We start from the raw sequence: 14,815 nt of genomic DNA on the forward strand, positions 1-14,815 counted from the left end.
TGCCTTCTGCAAAGTTGACAGTGCACGCTCATATGTTGAGGAACTCCAAAAATTACTAGCAATATAAAATTTGGAATGTCTTCATCTTTACCAATTCTCTATTTTACTAAGAATTCTATCAGTCACATTTAATACTGCCACACCATCTAGCCCTCAGAAACACTCACAGGTCTCCGTCCTACCCTTACCTCTGCTACAGTTCCCAAGAACAGACAAATAAATCCAGGTTATCCAAACCTGAATCATTTAAGTTTGTTTATGGAACAATGAGAAATGAACCCTGGTATCAGAATGGTTGTAAGATTTTTCTTTGACACTGGAAAAATTCCAATGCTTTTTCTGCTGTGTCCATTTAGAAGAACTCGAGTGTATTACCAGCTGGTCTGTTGATTCATTGGTTGATTGTGGGCAAGAGTCATTTAATGTCTCCATGCTTTGCCAGATGATATTGGCCATCTATTCTCCCCTCATTGATAAAATACTGTTTTCTAAGTACTCTGAACCCTGCAGAAGAAAGCCCTTATTCAGTACCGACCAAAAAAAAAAGGCAAAATAAATATGTTGTATTGGCAATTTGTTGAAAATGAGGAATTATCCAACATGACTGGAAATATGCGTCACTAAGACCGCGGTCCAGGTGACAAGTGTCTGCAGATTTGCAGACGATGCCCATTTCCAGGTTTTTAAAAATAAAGGAGTCATTTTTGGCAGCAAGATCATACATATACAAGCAGGAATTCTCATCAAAAATCTGGAGAAAAACACATAAGAAGTTACTTAGAATTAGGCTAGATCATTAAGAAGGTGAGTTTGCAAGAAGGAAAAATAATTAAAGTGCTGAGAACTTAATTAAGTATCAGACAGTCAAACCTGCTAGTCTTAGACTGGATATTTATTTTATTTTTATTTTTTTATAAACTGCACTCCTGTTTTAAATAGCTTTAGGTGGAAAGTAACAACAACAACAAAAATGTACTTAAATTTTATTACTAAAAAAGCAAGAGCCAGAAAGTAAAGTGATTAATACCATAAAGAAAAACCAATAGGTCAATGGTGTGTGAGCTGAGAAAAACCAGCCTCAAGACAAAAATAAAATAAACTGTATGTGAAAATATGCCTAATAATCCAGTTTTCACATTAATTATGCCAACAGATTTTTTGAGCCTTAGATACCAGAATTTAAAAATCAATTTTGTCTATTCATATTATAATATTTTATATACTTTTTATCTAGGCCATATGATCATGTATAATTCTAAATCCACTTGGTAGCAAAAAAGAAATAAACTGCTAACTTTTAAGAAAAACACGTCGTCATTGAGTCAAAGTGAAAGGAGCACTCAACTAGAAGTCAGGAGACCTGAGTTCTACTTGTAGCAAATCATTTATAACTTCTCTGGACTTAACGGTTTTTCATCCAAAAAATGAGGAATTTGGTGATAATCACTACAGTCTCTTGAAATTCTGTTCTTCCAGATAATTAAGATAAGAAAGATTATCAAATACACCCATTTACTATAATCAAAAATAAATATGTAGATTTCATACCTACGGCACTTAAATCAAGGGGATGGGGTAGATATGGAAGCAAAAATGATAGTAGTCTCTCCGGACTCTATCAAAGCAAGAGCTGACAGAAGGCTTTCATGCCAGCAATGTGCTGAAAGACAACACTTACCTTGAAAAATGAATAGTAAGATTAAATTTTCCTATACTTTGCTAAAAAGTAAAATCACAACTAATCAGCATCAAAACCTAACTGGTAGGATTCCATTGGAAGAGCATCTTTCTATTTAAAAACCATTTAAAAAGAGGAATTACTTTCTCCTCTGCCCTCCATCCAGCTACTCTGCCTGAGGCTATCAACAGAAAAAAAGAAGAAAAAGAAAAAGCAAGGAGCATCCAGAAGTACAAATTTAGGGTACTTTGGATCTGACATTTTGTTACATTTAGATTTTTAATACTCCATTAGTTCAAACAATGAAAATGTTCATTCTGCTATATGAGTCAACATGAGTTAATAAATCTTTCCTTTTGACCACTTTCATACTCTTCAAACACACTCCTATAAGTCACGTCAGAGAGGAAATTACTTAACTCCTAAGGTAACCAAAGCACAAAAGCATTTAATAATTTCACTAGATTTCTGGAAAAGCTATGACTTTAATCAGAATATAAGATCTTGACTCTACCTTCTACCCAAGGTTCCAGGCACTGTTCCTCACGGAGTAAAAGATTAAGCAAACAAAAAGCAATGTTAACTCATCGATTCAAGAAAAATCCAAAAACACAAGTTCCATAATGCCTATTTACTGCCAGAAGCCCTTTCTTAGTAAATATCATTAATAGACTCATCTAGAGTCATAATTCTTCTGATGAGCCAGTTAATTATTAATTTTCATACATCATTTCATTTCCTTAGGCTACATTTAGCCTTTGTTACATTTTCCATTCCTTATGCCACAAGCATTTTTTACCCTGCATAGAAAACCTGATAATGAGACACAAAATACTGGTCAGCAAACAAACTGCTCCTGAGCTGGCTTCTTATATATATATACGTCTCAGCCATCTAAAATAGAGCTTTTATTGATTCTTTTTATTTTTTTCCTTTGGGTTAATGATTGTATAATTTCATTAACATTGCCTTTTCAATGTCGCTGCCTTGATCGTTAATAGGCCCAGGCTATTCCCATGGGCTTCTCTAGTTACAGCTTTTGTGGCCAGGAGGATATAGAAATGAAAAGCCTACGGATAGATAATATAAGTTATTCTCATGCACGGCTGCAGTGTGAAGCACATTTTGCAATTCAATCAAGGACAGATAGAGCTGAATGTTCTTAGATCCAGGGAGTTCATTTTAATAAGCAGAATGTACCTTGTCCTAACACAGGTGACTGACTCCTCAGAAAAGATTGTATAAACAAAACCCAATCGTGTAAGTCATTTTATTGGCAACAATATAAACACAGCTATATTAGATGTCACCAATAAATCAAAATTATTCTTGTCTGCAATTTTAGCACAAGGAAAGTGCAAACATGTGCCTGTGAAGCTGGAGGATATTATAGAGGAAATGCATTGGATGTGTACAATATCATTTCTCTAAATTGAAAGGGAGAGTACTATATTATGATAAAGTAACCCCCAACAAGATATAGTTGATCATTTTTCTGGTTTTGTAGCTTTATTCAGTGAGACCGACAGCTTCACAGACGTCACAACAGAAGTTACATAGAGACAGGGTTGGGATAATTCTACATGACTGAGACCTGGGGCAGAAACTTAGGGACGTTACACCTGGTAACCGGGAACTATAGATTTTATACTCACGTGGGTACTCCCAAGACTTAATGTTAGTAATTTTAAGAACGTTAACATATTTATTCTGAACACTAAGATGTACAGATATTACTCAAGCAATATAATCACCAATAAGATGAAATCTCAAAAAATCAAAGAGGTTTAGCTCTAAGTTAGACCAATTAAAATTATGAAGACAAATTAGTATTCCCTTCAGAGATTCAAGACCATTCTTCTGAAGACCACTCAGAAAAGTTAACATAATGAACATCACGGAGTCCATCAAATAGAATCTATGACTTTGTTTTATCTGTGGATTCTAACCCTTGGCTATCTAATTAGAGATATACACATTTTAATTTTTTTTACTTTTATATTTTATAAAATGTCCTCAAAAATGAAAATAATCTTCCCTAAATTTATGGAGTGAACTATCCAGCAGTGTCCTTTTCAATTTAAACTAATGGCTATGATATTCAAAATATGGGTAGTAAATATGGACAGAGGAAAGAAAGGGAAAGGGAAGGAGGAAAAAGCACAGAAAGAAGAAGGGGAGAGGAGGGACGGGGAAAGAGAAGGAAACGAAAAAAAGGAATGACCACGTCCAGCTCAGGAATTCATTCTTTAGTTAGCCAATCCTATCTTAAAAATCAGAAGCAGCACTGAGAGCCCTTTACACAAAGCCAGTGATTACAGGTTGCTCGAAGAAATTTAGAACATTTAGGAAAATACTACTGGAAGGTAATATTAAAAGTTCAGTAACCTCTCTTAGAATCCACTTTCCACACTTCGATGTATCTGCATATAACACTTACATCCCCCTAGCTTACTAAACATGTCACTACTTTTAGTAGTAATTACCTACACACGTTTCATTCACCGAACCTCAGTTATTAACTCATCAATGCGTACAGAAAGTTCTAGAAAACTGTGGCCCTACAGAAAATGGCAAGGGTGAGGGGGATAATTAGGGATCCCCTCAGTCAGTTGTAAGAAATCACACAAAATGAGAATGAATTTGGAAGCAAAAAGAATTTTAAGACAAACATAGGTAAGTTCAGAAAGGTAATCATGCCTTGGCCCACTTGGTCCAACTTGAATACGGGGCCATAAGTTCCTAGACGTATATTTAACAAAGTCCTCTTTCTAAAACAGTGTTTTTTAAAACTGGTTGCAATCCACTGGTGGGCCCTTAAATCAATTATTCAATGGCGAAAGCATTTTTTTATGAAATAGAACCAACTAGAATAAAATAGAAGCTATCAACGTGCGTCACATATATTAATGGTTGAGAATTGTTTTATTTCAGTTATTTATGAGTGTACATGTCTGTATATCTATATACATATAATGTATCCTGGGTAAGATGAAAAATATATTTTATGGTAGGTTACAGTCAAAAAAAGCATAAAACCCACTGTTATAGAAGGATTTAGACTATTTGCCTGCCCAGGTACCTAAAAAGAACAGCAGCAGGTATAGACACAGTTGAACAGCCAAAGTAAAACAAATACCAAAATATGGCTTAACGAAGAAAAGATCTAAAAGTTCAGTATTTTTAGCTTTATAAAATGTAAAGATTAAGTAACACAAAGCTACACTCCTACCACTGCTATCTTTCACAGTGCCTTTTACTCAGTAAATATCAATTGTGCTCTATAAATATCAATTAATCAACCAACTAACAGCATCAGGATCAAAATGACTGACAATTTTACATCTTCCTCACTGCGAAAGCTAGATATCTTGCCTGGAATAAAACTTCACTCTCACAGTGCTCAAGGGGGAAAAGATTAAATTAACACATATGCCTTTGAGAACTGAGTTTTTCAAAATGTGTTCTTAATACGAGTTAACCATCAGATCCCACGAAGAGGAATTTGAAATGGAAAAATGAACACATTCCCTATGACGTCACTGCTGAATTAATTACCTGAATTGCCAAGAGTGAACGCTACATGGTCATGGTTTGAGACACAAAGATTTCTTCAGAAATATAAGAAAAGTAACTGGCTGGAGATTTTTCTTTTAAAAAAACCCTCCATCTTCACACAGGGAGATACATAGATAGCAAATATGGTAAATGGAAAGCACATTCTTTGTTATTTAGTGTGTATAAATAACTACTTGGCCCATGTGAACAGCTAATTGCAAAGCTAAAGATCAAAATCCTTTCAAACAGGTAATAAATATAAGTCTATGGAAGATTCTAGAAATAAAATTGAATTTATCACTCATTAAACCAAATATTCAAGCATATTAAACTGTCCCTATCACGTGTAACTGAGTGATTTCTTCCCTTCAGTGTAGTTAGTTATTGCTTAAAAGTAACTAATGTAACTATTTTTAGCTGTTGGTAGACAGAAGTTTTATACAAGTTAAATTATGCTCACTGACATCACTGTAGAAGTATGAATGTCCACAACAATGACTAGGCCCTTAACCAACATGACAACATATTTATTAAAAAAAAAAAAAAAACCCTACATGAATGACTCAGTCAAGTTACAGACAGAAGTGGAATCTATTGGTCATGCTGAAAAGGTTGGGAAAACATTAATCCATTTCTTCACACACAAGAATAACAAGAATTCATACCTAGCCCTGGCATCTGGTTAGTTTTCTGTGCACAGCATTCAGCAGGCCTAGAAATGAAACTTCATAGATCTGGCTCAGAATTTCAGGAACAACTGATATTCAGACAGTCTGACCTCTATCAAGGAGCCTGGGACAGGATCTAATCTTGCACCGTAACCCTATCTGGCCATCTGCAGTTCAGCAAGGCCTGCCACACCTGAAGGAATATGCAGTTGTTTCCATTCTTGGCCTTGAAGAGATCACGTCACACAAGAATGGCCCCACCAGCCGCCTTCATCTCAAGTCTGCTCTCAACTACTTAGAGCCTTCCTGGTTCCAGTTACAGACAAATCCCCTGATTTTGTTCCCAAAGTGGAACACGGTTGAATCCTTGTTTCTGTTCATCCTACATATTCCCTTAGAGTCCACCAGGGTGGTCTTTCCCCTCCTCCCTTATTTTTCTCCCTTTTTCCCGAAATCCAGATCCTACTCATCCTCTAGGCCCACCTCAAACACCCACCTGAGGCCTTCTCTGATCCTCTCAATCTCTATGTCTCTGATCTACAAAATGGCGAGAATTACATTATTGTACGTAGATCACAGCATTACACAATATTAAATGAGATAATGCATGTTACTTGCTTAGCACAGTGCCTCATACATAGAATGACCTAATAAACGTTAACTATTTTACTCTACATACCTCTCTTTTAACATTCCTAACTTTCTACATTGCCTTACAGTTATTTGCCTGTGTTGCATCTCCTTGTCTAAACTCTAATTTCATGAAGTTTTGGGGCTATGTCTAATTTATCTTTGAACTCTCCCCAGTCCTTATGTGTACATAGATTGTCTTATACTATACCTATATATTTATATTTTTCACACCACATGTATCATACATACAGATTTTTCATACTACATTTATACATTCACATATATTTATATTTTTCATACTTTTCTGCTCATTTATACTGAAAAATATGGCATAAATGAAATATATAACTATATATTTGTCTACCTGTATCCCATATTTACCATTTATTGCCTGAATAAATACAGTGTAAGTAAGGTGTGACCATATAATCGTGAATCCTACGCTCTGTGTCTTATGGAACCAGTTTAATTACGGTTGCATGTTTCCTAGTCTATTCCTTTCCCTAATAAGAAAAAGTAGCATAGAAACTCTATTCTACTCTCTGCTCAGGCACATTAGTCTTGCCTTTATCTTGGTATACTTGTGAACAATGAAAAATCCTAGCTAAAAGCCACAAAACGAATACAGTCATTTCAGTACTGAGACCAGGCATTTCTTTTGTTTTGGGGTTTAGTGGCCCTAACAGAGGGACGACCACAGGCATTTTGGCTTGTGATAGTGAAAGGAGCTCCTCAGCATTCTCCTTGCTCATCCCACACTGGTTTCACACTATACATTTCACTAGTGTCTGTTCAGTCTCCCTAATCAAAGAGTCATTAGGATAAAAAATAGGGCTTCTATTTCATTAGTGTTTTTCCTTAATTCTATCACATTAAGTAATGCCTGACCACTTAATTTCTGCAAGGCAAACTGTTCCTACCATCTTTAAAGGGAAATCCAAGTTATTTGACCTACTAAAAGATTATGTCAGTGAAAGAAGCCACACCCAAGAGTACATATTGAATTATTCCATTTACATAAGGTATTTAAAACAGGCAAAAGGAATATATCTGTTGGAAGTTAGGGCAGTGGTTACTCTTGGGGGGAACACAGTCACTGGAACGGTTGGGAGGGATGCGGTGACTAGAAGGAAGTAAGGGACATGTTTTTAGGGTATTGGTCATATTCTACGTCTTAATCCAGATGCTGGTTATTCAGTCGTGTTCAGCTTGTGAAAATGCATCAAGCTTAAAATATGTGCACTTTTCTGTATTGATATTTTATTTTATCTCACTAAAACATTTGGCTCTGTGTTAACTCTGCTTAAAGTAAGTAGGAAACTAGGAAAACTTGGAACTTGGGCATCTTTTAATCAAACTATGTGTTAATGTCATGTTAAAGATTTTGTTATATGCCTCATGCTCCTGGAATGAGTAAGGCAGCACATTTTTATTGCACAGATTGCCTATGTGCCATTTATTTATTTTTAAATTTTATTTTCAGTCCTGAATGAGTCTATGAGCGAACCAAACATACTGAAAAGTTCAAGTTAAGTTCTGTATTTTCACCTTCTTAATAATATCCTCAACAGAAAATAATCACAAAAACACAGAAAATGACTTCTCCAGGGAAGAGAATGTGCATGGGATGCCACTTCCAGAATTATCTCTTTCATAAAGTACTCCTTCCATATTCTAGAAGAATTATAAATTAACATTACAACTTCAGAGATCAGTAACTACAATATGAGAGGGACAACAGTGGAAAGAATGTCCAAAGATTTAATTTACTAGCAGGAAAGAGCACTCAGAGAAAAAAAAGACTGAGAACACTGAACTCTCTTGAGAAATGATGGAAAGACCACTTTCCACCACATAAATGAAGGCAGGGCTGGAACAAACATTAATTTGCTATTAGTTAACCTCCCCACTCTGCCTATTTGGGCCCAATAGGAATGTCACCCACTAGGTGGACCCTGGAGTCCTCTCCCCCACCCCCCACCAAAAAAGTCACTTTTCCTATTTGGAATAATGATCACATTCTCCAAGCAAACCGACTCCAGGTGTTCAACCTCTGACAAACCGACTGCTATTAAGTAACCTGGATGGAATCAGAGATCAGAGAAAAGATGTTCTCTCAAAATTGGCCTAAGGTGAACCAAGGAAAGAGGGAGTTTATCGCAGTTGTCAGATTTAACTTGCCATAGTCAAGGATTGCTAAGTCCTCTGAACAACAAAAGAAAGGAATTCAACTACCAATAATGAAATGTATTTTGAAACTAACTAAAAAGAAATATCCCCGACTCTTCCTTTCAAAGCTAGTGTTAGGGATACTCTGGCTGCATAGACAACTCATGAAATCTGTACTGCATTTAAAGGCCATCCTTAAACTTCAGTATGTTCCCAACTGCAAAAGTAACATATAGTATCACACACTCCTGTCTCTAAATAGCTTCAAACTCCCCCCCCACCCCCCCACCCCCACTCCACCCCAACAGCCTTCATTGTGGCAGATCCTTTTTCTGCAAATCTTTGCAAGTTGCACCTGTTTCACACATCACCACTGGAAGTAAGCCTGGAGGAGGGAGAAGAGGAGGAATGGAAAGATGCAAACCAATATAAATCAATTTTACACCAAAAAATGTTTCCTAGTTTAGTGTAAAAAGTGAGGTCCAGGGGTGAACGTGACAGTGGGAGAAACGAATGTCTGGCTGACTCTCAAGGCAGAAATCACGACTCATCAAAGCATTCAGAGGGGAGAGAAAGACACTTTGCATTTGTCTTGGGTTCACCTTCAGGGCAAAAAATGCTCTCTGACCTGGGAACTGGGAAACTTGACTGTTTCTCCTGCGTCTGTGACAATTGGTTGTGAGGCCTTGGGCAAAACCTCTAAAAGTCTCTGGGTCTAGGTTTTCTCATCAGTAGGTGATCGGCAAGGTCCTATCTAGCTTTAAAAGTCTATACTTGAGATTCCCAGTTCCTAAAGGGAAGTGGTCCACTGGGGGGAGCTGCAGAACTTCCCTCTCCTCACAAACTCCAGGGCCCCCGGCCCAGATGTGGGGAGATGCTGATGTCCTGGAAGTAGGCGTCGAGAGGGTGCAAAGCCTTCCTCCCTTTAAAAGGGAGCCCGCAACTGCAGGAGTCCAGTCTCTACCGACGCTACTCCCTGCGATTCCAGAAGCACCCTCCACCCCACCCCCTGCCCCGGGTTTAGATGCTCCAGGGATAAGGCCGAGCTGAAGCCTGGGAAGCATAGCAGGGGAGTGAGGAAAACAGAGCAGAGAGGTGGTGGCCTCTTCAGCCAGGAGGAGAGCTGGAGAGATCAGGAGAGTGCTGGGGACCCGCCGGGCTGGGAAGAGGAGCGTGGGGCAGGGGAGGAGGTAGGCAGCCCTTGTCTGTTCCCGACCACCCTAGCTTGGCCCGCGGGGATTCGAGGCCCGCGCCCCTGGGCTCTCTGGCGCGGAGCTAGGGGCGGGTTCGGGGGCGGAGGCGACGGGCACCAGCTGGGGGCACAATGCTGCGATCCCGTCACTCCCCAGCCGTCTCTGCCCCTAACCCTCGGGCCGGTCAGCGAGAGAGCGCCGCAAAACAAAACAAACTCGTGCCGGCTTCCTGTTGTGCAACCCAGTCCTGAGTAAGTCGGGGCCGAAAGGGCAACGCCGCTGGCCCGTCGCTGGGAAGCCCAAGCGGCGGGAACCAGCGCGCTTGCCTAGCCCGGCCCAAGCCCGGATCCGGGGGGAGCTTCGGCTCCGCTTTCGCTGCTCTGGGGAGCGCGCGGTCCCGGAACCCCCACCGAACTAGTGTCCTAACCCTCCAGTCTACTTTCACTTCTTGCCTCCCAAGCACCCCAACAGGTCGAGGGCGCGACCTGCGAAGCCAGAAACGACATTTCCCAAAGTTTCTCCTTCCAGATACCTAATTGAATCACCCATAGGATGACAAATCCGTCAGAGCCAAGTTTTCCAGACACTTGGGTGACTTCCTCATCCCCGAGGTGACTTGTCAGCTCCAGTGAGTAACTTGGAAGTGTCGCTCGGGGCAAGGTGTGTGTCTAGGAGAGAGCCGGCTGCTCACTCACGCTTTCCAGAGAGTGGCCCCGGGCCGACTTCAAAATACACACAGGGTCATTTATAGGGACTGGAGCTGTGCGCAGGACAAAGTCCCCGAGACTGAGACATTTTCCAAACAGTGCTGACATTTTGTCGGGCCCCATAAAAATGTAAACGCGAGGTGACGAACCCGGTGGGGAGTGTGCGCGTCTGAATGTGTCTGAGCATTTTGCGGCGTGGGAGATTATAGTTATAGACCTGGCGGCTGCGGGTCACCGGACCCATTCCCGCGACGAGTTACTGTACCCCAAACCCGAGGACCTCCCAGAGCATTGGGGACGTCGGCTTGGGGGAAACCCAAGCGTGGAAAACAGACTTCGTGGAGCTCCAAAACACGTGGAACTGGAAAAGACAACTGCAGCCCAGCCCCGTGTGCGCGCGCGAGACCTCACGTCACCTCATCAATTCCCACTTCTCCAAACTTTCCCTTCAGTGGGGACTCATGGGTGCCGTACCCGAGCATGCCCTTGCGTCCTGTAACTCGCCCTGACTTTGTAGCCCTGTGGCCCTGTAGTTTAAAAGAAAAACAAAAACAAAAACTCTTCCTAATTAGAGAAACTTTAAAACCTTGTTGATTTCTTTTCCGTCTTCTACACTGGGCGCTCTTAGGCAACTGACAAGAACACAGCTTGATTCCTAATTGAAGGTTGCTATCTATCTCAGTAAACAGATCTTTCACAGAATCTGGGGGTGGGGTGCGCATATCCTTAAGCCCGCGCGAACGCCACCGGCTCAGCGTGGAAAACTATTTCTAACCTCTAGTTTGTGTCTCTGAGCGTTAACTCCCCCACATTCTCAAGCGCCGGGTTTCTCCCAGTCTCTCGCCTGCGAGCAAAGTTCCTATGGCATCCACTTACCAGGTAACCGGGATTTCCACAACAAAGCCGGGCGTGCGAGTCCCTTCCCCCGGCCAGCCTGTGCGAGTGACAGCGGGCGGCCAGCACTGGCGAGGAGAAACTTGGGGCTCTAGCCCTTCAGCGCGCTCCACGGGCTCTGCCTCCTTCGGAAATGAAAACTCCCATCCAAGCCGGGGGACGGAGCGCGGAAACCCGGCCCAAGTGCCGTGTGTGCGCGCGCGTGTGCGAGGGCAGCGGCGGCAGGGGGAGGAGGAGACAGGAGGGTGGATGGACCCTAGGCATCAGCTCATTCTCCCCCCAACACACACACACACACACATACACGCGCAAATAATGTTTTAAAAAGTTGAGTTTCGACTTTGTGCCTCGCCTGTCCTGTTCATCCTCGCCTTGGGCCGGGGGATGCGTCTGGGAGCCGGCCGGGGATGCTGGCTAAGTGCTTTCGGCGGGTTCCGTCCGGGAGCGCTGGTGCGAACCTGGACGGCTGCAGGCGGCTTACGCGGGACGCGGGGAGGGGCGGCAGTGGTAGCCCCCGGCGCTGTGCCCGTGCGCGCCGCGCTCTGGGCTGCCCCGGCGGCGCAGTGTGGACGCGGCTGCAGGGAGAGGGGAAGGGGGAAGGAGGGAGGGAGAGAGGGTGGGAGGGAGGCGGCCCGGCGAGGAGTGTTGGATGTGCGTGCGGCCGCGAGGGCCGGCCTGTAGCCAGCTGCTTCCTGAGTGTGAGCGCCGGAGGGGGAGGGGGAAAGAGTGGAGGCGGGCTCGCTGGTCACCGGGCTGGCCAATTCGAAGGCCGGCCGAGCTAGTGTCTCCCTCTCAACGTGTTCACACACATTCTCCTTCCAGTGCGCCAGGGAGTCGAGGAACTCCAGAACAGGGTAATGTAAGGGAGACACTTCGCCTTCTTGTTGGCCCTTATTTGTTGAACTAGTTTTTTTCTTTAACATGAAAAAGTGTCAGCGTTCTGACAGGATTTGATGTCAAATCGTAAAGAACAAGAGAAAAAAAAAAGAAAAACCCACTAGTAAAACGGAGAGAGTAAAAACTAAAAAGTGAAAAATGGCAATAAGGTCTTTCTAATATACAGGATTGGAAGCACATAGATACTTTGAAAATGGATAGGTGAAGCACAGAGGATGCCTTTGAAATCTTTTTAAAATAAAGTATAGGCAGAGAAGACAAAGGTGATGGAAGTGTTACAACGATGTAAAATTCTAAAGACACGCTGCTAGGAATGGAGGCACATTCCTCTATATATTGCATCTATATAGTGGCACTTTCTCCTTAAGAATTCAACATCCTCAGCTTCCTACCCCACCTAAGCTGTGACCCAGCCTTTCTGCTTGGCTTGATAGAGCCCTCAAGAAGTTGTCCCTAGAAGAACAGCTCTTGGTGGTTCCCTACATGTATTGATTGCCACAGATGCACTGACTTCCGTCTTGGGAACGGAAGGCATATAATATCCTCCAGTTAGGCCTTTCTGCAGTGACAGTACTTATTATTCACTCTCATGAATGAAATGAATGAGGGTATCTCCGGACATTTAGAATGTTACCAGTCCTTATATTCTATTCTAGGGCGCTCACTCAAATACAAATTAGCATTCAGGTAGTAGATGCTATGATCAAGACAGAAGCCCTCAAGTACACAAATGACTTGCCTCAGAAAACCAAACCAAAAATATTGTTGACAATTTTCATTTAACTGACTTCAGAAAGAGTATTACTAGAGTTGGTCTGTATCCATGATATTGACAACACCCAAAAAGGTCCAGTTTTCACAATACATCTTCCTATGTCTTGTTATAATTCCCTCTTCAAGACTCCCTTTAGGGAAGGCATTTTTTCTTTCCTAAAGACAAACTCATCAGAATACTAATGACCAGGATATCTGTCAGCAGAAGTGGAGGGAGGGAAATAATAAGTGCTTAGGATATATCATTCTGTCAGTTTTCCAGTTTCTCCCTGTGTTCTTTATCTCCTTTTAAATGCAAGTATCCAAGCCCAAGAAGGCAATAGATGGGTTCAATCACACACAAGAAAAGAAAATATTCATAAAATCAAGCATGCAGCTACATCACAAAAACTAAGAAACCAAGTGGTGGAAGTTGCCATGACTATTCCATTGTGGCTAGTTATTGCAACATGCCTGACATTCACATAAAAACTCTTCATCATTAACGCCAGCCTTCAGAAGCAGAGCAAAATGGGAACACTGACCCTTCAATGCATCACAGGAAATTCTCATGATCCAGACTCTCATGCTGTAGAGGCTGCTCCCCAGGAACAAGACAAGCCTGGATGGAGGCTACACAAAACCTTTCCAACACCCCTCAAATATCATTTCAAATACAATGGTTTTGATGCATGAAATGATATCCTAGGGCCTTGCAGAAGTTTCCAAAACTTCCCACTTGATGGGAATAGCTTAGCTGGAAGAGAAAAACATAGTGCTACACCCTACTTTAATCAATGGCTCATGGAAATAAAAAAACACTGGGGAAGTTATTAGTCATCAACATGGAGATCCCCAAAATTCTCTTCACTTATAAAAGCCCAAGGATGGGAATGTCATTTTTTATTTAGGTGAGATTTTCATGAGCCTCAAAAATACCTAAGACATTACCACTAAATAGGTACAGTGCTTTGCTTGACTTTTTTTTCTTTTGGCCAGGAATGTAGATCTGCAGTGTCCTTACATTCCACAGGATATAGTAAAAATGCAGCACTCGCAATAGAACCCTGGAGTGACTCAGAATGAGATCTGAACCTTTTCTGGACTGAATTGGTCAACAGGGGTGGGGGAAGGGAGAGTAATGAGAGTGGGAAAGGAAATAGTGTAGTTCAGCAATGACACTCTCCCTTCCCCATGAGCTCTCTGTCATGCTTAGGACTCATCTCCTGGCAGCCTTTCAGCCAGATAGCTGGGAATTGCAACCCAGTTGGTATCTTCCCTCTCTGGAGTGGTCAGTTGTATGCATCGCAACCGCTGACTCAGGGCAGCTGAATCAGCAGACAGGGCCTTACCGCCAGGTCAAGTCCAATTCTCATTCATTTGAGAAATATTCAGTGAGTATCTACTTTGTCCCAGGATTTGGGGTAAAGGAATTAACACTTATAGGTATAGTAACATGAGAGGATGTTTCATAAAGCTTTTCGTCCAGTGGCTGGGATACAGCAAAACCTCAAGAAATGGTGGTCCTCTGAATATATGATCTCATATGCTGCTCAAAGCAATCATATGAGATAGCAATCATATGAGATAAATGGTAATCTCCCATTTAGAAGGAAGGAAGCTGAAGCTCAGTAACCAATTAAGGAGAGTGGGAGGCAGAGATTG

General features: G+C 41.8%; 1 protein-coding gene and 1 long non-coding RNA gene across 3 annotated transcripts in view; one reads left to right on the forward strand and one right to left on the reverse strand.

The window, feature by feature from the left end:
* The window catches only part of GLIS3 (GLIS family zinc finger 3), a 446,896-nt gene extending 434,692 nt beyond the window's left edge, over positions 1–12,204 (reverse strand). The window contains exon 1 of one of the 2 annotated variants that reach the window (XM_005604984.4): positions 11,483–12,204. The gene's annotated coding sequence lies outside the window, so the exon portion shown is untranslated. The remainder of the gene's footprint in view (positions 1–11,482) is intronic. The other variant, XM_001491923.6, reaches the window with a different exon arrangement.
* On the forward strand, positions 10,011–11,195 carry LOC138920304 (uncharacterized). The gene is made up of 2 exons (XR_011431212.1): positions 10,011–10,150; positions 10,428–11,195. It is a non-coding gene; the product is annotated as an uncharacterized lncRNA (long non-coding RNA).
* Positions 12,205–14,815: the final 2,611 nt, after the last annotated feature.

This window comes from Equus caballus, chromosome 23 (genome assembly GCF_041296265.1).
Source record: "Equus caballus isolate H_3958 breed thoroughbred chromosome 23, TB-T2T, whole genome shotgun sequence".
In the NCBI taxonomy this organism is placed as follows: domain Eukaryota; kingdom Metazoa; phylum Chordata; class Mammalia; order Perissodactyla; family Equidae; genus Equus; species Equus caballus.